This window comes from Myotis davidii, unplaced genomic scaffold (assembly GCF_000327345.1).
Source record: "Myotis davidii unplaced genomic scaffold, ASM32734v1 scaffold1055, whole genome shotgun sequence".
NCBI lineage: Eukaryota > Metazoa > Chordata > Mammalia > Chiroptera > Vespertilionidae > Myotis > Myotis davidii.
Genome location: NW_006286477.1, coordinates 670,653 through 679,046, shown reverse-complemented (window position 1 = coordinate 679,046; position 8,394 = coordinate 670,653). Strand labels below are relative to the sequence as shown.

Below are 8,394 nucleotides of genomic sequence, written 5' to 3'. Positions count from 1 at the left end.
CTTCCTTTCTGTCAAAGTCCCTTTTTGGAAGCATAAAGTATTCCCAAGCATCTTCCAGCATTTCTTGATGTTTCCAGCCAACAGCAGTGCTCCTCTGCTTGGCAAACCACAAGTCAAAAGACTGTATTTACGTAGTGTTTTACACATGGACTGTTTCCTCACTTCTGTAGGATGGAGGTCACCCAGCCGCTTGTCAGAGGGACGTATAAAACTGTCTAAGTCGGCTGCTCTTTGTCATGGTCCCTGGCACGGATCTCAGGTGGCAGCTAGCCCTGCTTGGCACGCCCACCCCATGCTCACTTAGAGTCTCTTCACTGTGCACCCCGTCCTCCTCTTCACTGCCCTCCGCAGGATCCCTCCTCGTTAAAGCCTTGGCCGTAGACTTCCTCGAGGAAACAGAAGCAGTCACTCGGGAGCACCCCTCTCCCGGTCACAGCCACCACCAAGTGCCTCCCCGACTCCGTCTTCCTGCCTTTCCAATGGAAACACTGCCCCTCCCTAGATCAAAAGCCAGTCTTCCACCTGTGCTCACGGGGCCTCAAGAACTTCTGTTCACAAATGCTCAAATTCCCTTTCCTGCTTCAGCAAAACGTCCCACTACTGGTCGCCCCATCAGCATGAAGATATGCGTCAGCCTGCGTCGCCTTTGAACAGAAGAGGAGCCTTCTTTCCTGCACCTCCTCTCCAGCCTCCACGGCCTTCTTTGCTCCCCTCCACAGCGTAACGTGAAGCACTTACTTACGACCCCCTGTACTTTCCTGCCTATTTTCCTCTCAGTCTCTTCGGCTGGGCTTTTGTCCCCACCCCTTCTTCGAGACTGCTCGCATCTGCGTCATGGGTGACTGTGCCTGGACAGATCCGGTGCTCCCACCTCTGTCCTGTCACCCTGACCTCTCAGCTTCGTTCTCTGGAGGTGACCATGTTCCTTCAGGCTGTGGACAAGGCATGTGACGGAGGCCAACATGGGTCCATACACTATCCCAGCAATTCGCTGAGTGTCCCCAGGTGACTGACCAACCCTCATTCTCTTCCTACTGCATGGCCATCCCCTCCACCTGCGTTGCTGGTCTGTCTTTCAATGGTATCGCAGGAAAGTAGAGTGGAGAAACTGTCACGTAAGATAGAGCCGTCACAGTTAGGGCTGCTTGGACAGCGACAGTCTCAGCATGAACCAGGTGACCTCACATGGGTCAGGCTCGGTGGAAAGAGGAATGGACAAGGCTGCCTGTGCCTGCCTCAGCCCCAGGCCCAGATACCCTATACTTGACTCTCCCTACAGAGTGTTGTCTTCAGTCTGCCCTTCTCAGTCCTGTCACTTCTAACCTCAAAACACCCCCACACTGGGGTAGTACCCTCACTGGCTTCCCCGAATCCTCAATTCTCTCCCTCTGCCCCCAGCCGCGTCACACAGTGGCAGTGGCCTTTGCATTCTACAGATTTGAGCCCGTCGCTTTTCTGCCTCGACAGTCTCAGTGGCGTCCTAACCTGGTCCTGATCGCCTCAGTCGAATGCTCGCTCCCCTGCCACAGCCACATGGACTTCCTGTTCCCCAAGAGCCATGCTCTTCCCCATCTGAGTCCTTTCACCTTCCTCCCTTCAGAGTCACACCCGAAGTGGCAGCCCTGACTGTGGCACACATGCGTCACCTCTAGGTCTCAGCTGACCTGCCACTTCCTCAGGCCTTCCACACAGTCAGATACAGCCCCCCCTCCCATGGCACTTAGCGTCGTTTGTGGTAGCAACCTGCTTTACGTCACGGTCCCTCCTTACCAGCCCAGGGAGGACACAGGCCATGGACGGTGGCCGGGCTCTCCAGCCAGCAGAGGGGCTCAGTGAACCCACACGCCAGGCAGAGCACCAGGCCCTTTTCACCTTGTGATAAACTATCATTGTGTTAGTGGCTCCAAAACCCATGGTAAATGTATTTCCTCACCTTAATAATCTTTTCTCTTGGGGACTGGGAGCATACTGCAATCTGAGGGTCTGGAGGATTCTGGCCCAGGCCAATCTAGAAGGTCAGAAAGAGAAGTTACGCTAGGATTTGGAGAAGGGTCTCAGGAAACATGTTCTAGTATGCGTTGTATTTGGGAATTGATTTGGGACTGACTTTACATCTTTCTCTTTCCTTCTCCCCCATCTAGTTCTAAAAAAATCAAAAAAAAATTTTAAGAAAGAAAAGTTATAAAAGTAAATACGGATATTTTATGCTTAAATGAAAGAATTTCAAACATCAAGTCATGACAGTGGTTTCTGTCTAGTTCATAGAAAGCACTGAATTAAAATTTCAATTTGCATTTTAATCACTTGTTTCCTAAACCCAAAAAGATACTTTAAGTCATGCCACTCTGATGTCAAATTCATGTAATAATAGTGACAGCATCATACTCCATAACAAGTTCCTAGTACAGGACAGGCATACCTCATTCTATTGCACTTCACAAATGTTGTGTTTTTGTACAAATTGAGAGGATGACCCTCCACCAGCAAAAGACTATGACTTGTTTTATGATGGTAGTCTGGAACCTAACCACAGTATGTCTGAGGTATGCCTCCCTGTGCTCACTGACTATGAGCCAGGCACTGTGTGAAGTGCTAAAAGGCTCCTGTGAAAACAGACTAAAGTCTCTTGTTTGATAAAGAAAAATATGCATTTTTTAATATACATATACTAGAGGGTTCCTAGGTAGGCTTGGCCGGCGATCAGGGCCTATTGGGGCCTTCCAGCTGCCAGCTGGGGCTGGGGCTTTCCTTCATTCCGTGCCTCCCCCTGGTGGTCAGTGCACATCATAGCAAGCGATTGAACTCCCTATCTCCCAGTTGAACTCCTGTGGGGGACACTTTGCATATTAGCCTTTTATATACATAGATTTTTATTAATTTCAGAGAGGAAGGGAGAGGGAGAGAGAGACAGAAACATCAATGATGAGAGAGAATCATTGATTGGTTGCCTCCTGCACACCTCCAACCTGGGCATCAAGCCCACAACCTAGGCAGGCCAATGCTCTATCTACTGAGCCAAACCAGTTAAGGCAAGATATGCATTTCTTTTTTCTTTTTTAACTGTAACTTGAAATTTTTTTTTATTTCAGAGAGGAAGGGGGAGAGGTAGGAAGATAGAAACATCAATGATGAGAATCACTGATTGGCTGCCTCCTGCATGCCCCCTACTGGGGGAGATCGAGCCTGCAACCCGGCATGTGCCCTTGGTTGGACTTGAACCTGGGACCCTTCAGTCCACAGGCTGACGCTCTATCCACTGAGCCAAACCAGCTAGGGCAAGGTATGAATTTCTTAATGCGAGCCTCTCTTTAAGGAATCAACTTAATGAAAATAAGACTTATATAAAGAGAATCACTTGGACTTAAAAGTGCTTGTCATTTAAATACTATGTTGTACATTGTGTCTCTTTCGTGAGAAGAGAAACTGGGAGGATAAAAAATGCTTATAAGCCAGGGAGATAAAGAATATTTTTGATAAGCAAATCAGGTTGAAACAAATTGAGCAAGACTAGACTTTGCCCTAACATGAGCAAAAGATGGCCTGAGTTTTCCTATGATAAATATAAAAAGAACTAGTCTGCCAACAGTATTTTATCATATACCTAATTTTAATCCTTTGTCAAACATCATGAAATATGTTTAAATAGTTATGAGAAGTTCTGCCTGGGGAAGATGAGGATGGTTCTTGAACCAATATTAATACATTATTATTAACCAAAGTCTGTAGTTTAAGATTCACTCATGTTGTACATCCCATGAATTTTGACAAATTTATGACAGGAGTCCCTTATTATAATGATCAGATCTTTTGCCTACTTTTAATTGGGTTGTTAGTGTTGATAACTGTAGTTGAGGTTTTAATTTTTTTTGCTTAGGATCCATTTTAATTTTTGTGAAAGGTGTAAGGTCTGTGCCTAGAAGACTTATTTTGCATGTGGCTCCCAGTTGTTACAGCACCATTTGCTGAAAGACTATCCTTTCTCCGGTGAGTTCCCTTTGCTCCTTTGCCCAAGATCAGTTGACTGTGTATGGAACTACTTCTGGCTGGACTCTGTTCCCTTGATCTAGGTCTGTTCTCTTTCCACTGTTCGATTACTCTAGTTTTTTAAAAAAATATGTATTTTATTGATTTTTTTACAGAGAGGAAGGGAGAGAGATAGAGAGTTAGAAACATCGATGAGAGAGAACCATCGATCAGCTGCCTCCTGCACACCCTACTGGGGATGTGCCCGCAACCAAGGTACATGCCCTTGACTGGAATCGAACCTGGGACCCTTGGTCCGCAGGCTGACGCTCTATCCACTGAGCCAAACCGGTTAGAGCCGATTACTCTAGTTTTATAGTAAGTTTTAAAGTCTGGTAGTGTCAGTCCTCTGACTTTTTCTACTTTAACACTGTTTTATTCTGAGTATTTTGCCTTTCCAGATAAACTTTAGGATCCTTTTGTTGAGCTCCACAAATAACTTGCTCAGATTTTGATTAGGATTCATTGACTCGAAAAATCAAGTTGGGAAGATTAATATCTTAACAATATTCATCTTCTTATAAATGAACAAGGATTTTCTTTTCATTTATTTACACCTTTGATTTCTTTCATCTGAGGTTTGTAGTTTTACTCATATAGATTTTGTACATATTTTGTTAGATTTATACCTAATTATTTCTTTTGTCTTTTTTTTTCTGGTGCTAATGCTATAATTGGTGATTAGTTCCAAGATATTTTTATTGATTCTTTGGGATTTTTCATTTGGCCAATCATGTCATTTGTGAATGACAATTTTAATTTTTCCTTCCCAATATGTATACCTTTTATTCCTTTTTTTATTTACTAGAGGCATGGGGGTGGGGAGGTGTCCCTCAGCCCAGTCTGCACCCTCTCCAATCTGGGATCCCTCGGGGTATCTCTGACTGCTAGTTTAGACCCAATCCCGTGGATCGGGCCTAAACTGGCAGTCGGACATCCGTCTCGCAATCCAGGATCACTGGCTCCTAACCACTCACCTGCCTGCCTGCCTGATTGCCCCTAACTGCTCTGCCCCACCAATCTGTTCACCCCTAACCATTCTCCCCTGCTGGCCTGATCGCCCCTAACCACTGTGGCTTTGTCTGGAAGACATCCGGTATAATTAGCATATTACCCTTTTATTAGTATAGACTAGAGCCCCATTGCACAAGAGATTCATGCAAGACCTTCCCTTCCCCTGGCTGCCGGCACCGGTTTTCCTCCGGCACCTGGCCTTCAGTATTCGCTGCTCCAGCCAGAGCCTTCAGTCTTCACACTTTGCTCCACCACTTCATGCCTACATATGCAAATTAACCACCATCTTTGTTGGGTTAATTTGCATACTCTTCTGATTGGCTGGTGAGCATAGTGGAGGGGCGGTCAATTTACATATCTATTATTAGGTAAGACTGCATTAGCCAGGAATTCCAGTTTGATGTTGAATAGGAGTTATGAGGGGACATCCTTTCACTGTTCCTGATCTTACCAAAAAAGCATCCACTTTCTCAACACTAAGTATGATGCTAGCTGTCATTTTTGGTAGGTGTTTATCAAGTTGAGGAAGTTCATCTCTATTCCTAGTTGTTGAGTTTTTGTAATGAATGGCTGTTGGGTTTTTGTCAAATGCTTTTTCTGTATCTACTGATATTTTTCTTCTTTACCTGATTAATGTGGATTACATTAACCCTTTGCGGTCGTATTAAATTTGGACATGGGTGTCGTACTGGTCGGAATTAATTTCCATTGAAAGAGCAGTGATACATAACATGCAAGATTATGAAGGATAAACAAGATTTATTAATTCTTTTTTGGAACTACGTCACTACTAGTAGAATCACTACAAACGTTATCACTTTCTACGTCAGAGTCAGTATTCAAGGTGCCAAAATAAAACTCTTCATCGTTACTTTCAGATTCGCAGTACACTTCTTTCGGTAACTTTCTTTTTGCCATTTTGGAGTGTTATTCTGAAATATCTTAACAAGCGAGAATGCCTAATTACAGTTAAACGTAATTTGTAAAGCTTTATTTGAAATTCTGCGAAGTATCTCCGAAGCTTGTCGATTTCACTCTCAAAAGGCGACTGACTCGCCACGCGAGTGTGGAACAACCTCGTTTGTTTATATTGAGTTTTGATATCTCCAATTTGTTGGGGCAATGTTTTGGTTCGTGACAAGGTCGCTTAGACACTTAAGAGCTTTCAGAGAAATTATGAACTGATACATGAATGAATAGAATTAAGATTCGTACAGTTCCTTGCTGTGGTGGTTGAGAGCAGACATACGTCTGGAACGGTAAAAAAGCTTTGGTGGCTGAGAGTAGACAAATGACCGCAAAGGGTTAATTGCTTTTGTAAGGTTAAACCAGCTTTGCTTAACTGAAATAAGTTCTACTTGGTGGTGGTATATAATTCTTTTATACAGTGTTTGATTCCATTTACTAATATTTTATTGAAGATCTTTGCATCTATGTTCACTCGAGATATTGGTCTAGTTTTCCTTTCTTGTAATGTCTTTGGTTTTTTTTTTTTTTAATATATTTTATTGAGTTTTTACAGAGAGGAAGGGAGAGGGATAGAGAGTTAGAAACATCGATGAGAGAGAAACATCGATCAGCTGCCCCTTGCACACCACCACTGGGGATGTGCCCACAACCAAGGTACATGCCCTTGACCAGAATCGAACCCGGGACCCTTCAGTCTGCAGGCCAACGCTCTATCCACTGAGCCAAACTGGTCAGGGCTGTCTTTGGTTTTTGAATTAGGGTAATGCTGGCCTCATAGAATTAGAAAATTCCTTTTTCTGCTATTTTCTGGAAAACACTGTAGAGTTGGTAGAATGTCTTAAATGTTTGATAGAATTCATCAGTGAACCCATCTGGCCTGGTGCTGTTTTCATAGATTATTAATTATTGATTCCATTTCTTTAGATATAGGTCTATTCAAATGATCTACTTCTGTGGGGTTTCTACTTTTGTAGATTTTGTCTTTCAAATAATTGATCCATTTCTTCTAGGTTATCATACGTATGGACATAGAGTTGTTTGTAGTACTATTCCTTTATTATCCTTTTAATGTCTATAGAATCAGTAGTGATGGTCCTTCATTCATTTATGACATTGATAATTTCTTCTCTAGTTTTTTCTTAATTAGCCGTACTAGAGTTTTATCAATTTTATTGGTCTTTTCAAAGAATTGGCTTTTGGTTTTCTTTATTGATTTCCTGTATTCAACCACATTTATTTTTGCTTTTTGTTTATTTTGGATTTAATTTGCTCCTTTTTATAGTTTCCTAGGGGCTTAGATTGTTGATTTGAGATCGTATTTTAATTATATGCATTCAGTACTATAAATTTCCCTCTAAGCACTGCTCTTGCTGCATTCCATGTTTTGGCAATTGTATTTTCATGTTCATTTAGTTCAAAATATTTCTCAATTTCTCTTGAAACTTCTTTGACTCAAATGTTATTTAGAAGTGTGTTTAATCTCAAGCATTTTGGTATTCTTCAGCTACCTTTCTGTTAGTAATTTTATTTCACTGTGATCTAAGAGCATACTTTATATTATTTCTATTCTTTTAATTTGTTAAGGTGTTTATGACCCAGAATATGGTCTGTTTTGGCCAATGTTTCATGTGAGCTAGAGAATGTATATTCTGCTATGTTCAATGAACTATTCTAGGGATGTCAGATCCAGTTGATTGATGGTATTGAGTTCAATTATGTCCTTATTGAGTTAATGCCTGATGGATCTGTGAATTACTGACAGAAAGTGGTGATGTTTCTATAACAGTGAATTCATCGATTTCTCCTTGCAATTCTTTTTGCCTCACATATTTTGCCATTCTGTGCAAAGTGCATACACATGAAGGATTGTTACGTGTTCTTGGAGAATTGATCCCTGTATTATGTACCTTTTTATCCCTAATTTTCCTTGCTCTGATGGTTTACATTGTCTGAAATTAATGTAGCTACTCCGGCCTTGTTTTGATTAGTGCTAATTTATCTTTCTTTACAAATTTAAATGGGTGTTTTGGGTAGATAATATATAGTTGGGCCTTTTAAAAATCTAGTTTGATAGTCATTTTATTTTACTTTTTTTGGTAGTCATTTTATTAATATGATGTTTAAAGTGATTGAAAAATTGATATAATTGGAATAATTAAAAACAAAGTTAACTGTTGCTGGCAATTTAAAAATTAAAGGACATTCTAATATGTCCTTTATTGGTAGGTGTCATAGTTTCCCAAGAAGGGGGAAACTAAATGAAGGTTTGTATTTTCTCATTTGGGCCTCAAAGATGAAAACTGTGTCTGATCTTCAGCAAAATATATTATTTTTTAAAATATATTTTATTGATTTTTTTTTTTTTTTTTTTTTTAAAAGGGGGAGGGG

The 8,394-nt window shown here is 41.6% G+C and overlaps 1 long non-coding RNA gene across 1 annotated transcript in view; it reads right to left on the bottom strand.

The window, feature by feature from the left end:
* Positions 1–132: 132 nt before the first annotated feature.
* The window catches only part of LOC107182160, a 9,283-nt gene continuing 1,021 nt past the window's right edge, over positions 133–8,394 (bottom strand). Inside the window, exons 2-3 of the long non-coding RNA XR_001512884.1 lie at positions 1,934–2,008; positions 133–382 (exon numbers count right to left, since the gene is read on the bottom strand). This is a non-coding gene — a long non-coding RNA (uncharacterized LOC107182160). The remainder of the gene's footprint in view (positions 383–1,933; positions 2,009–8,394) is intronic.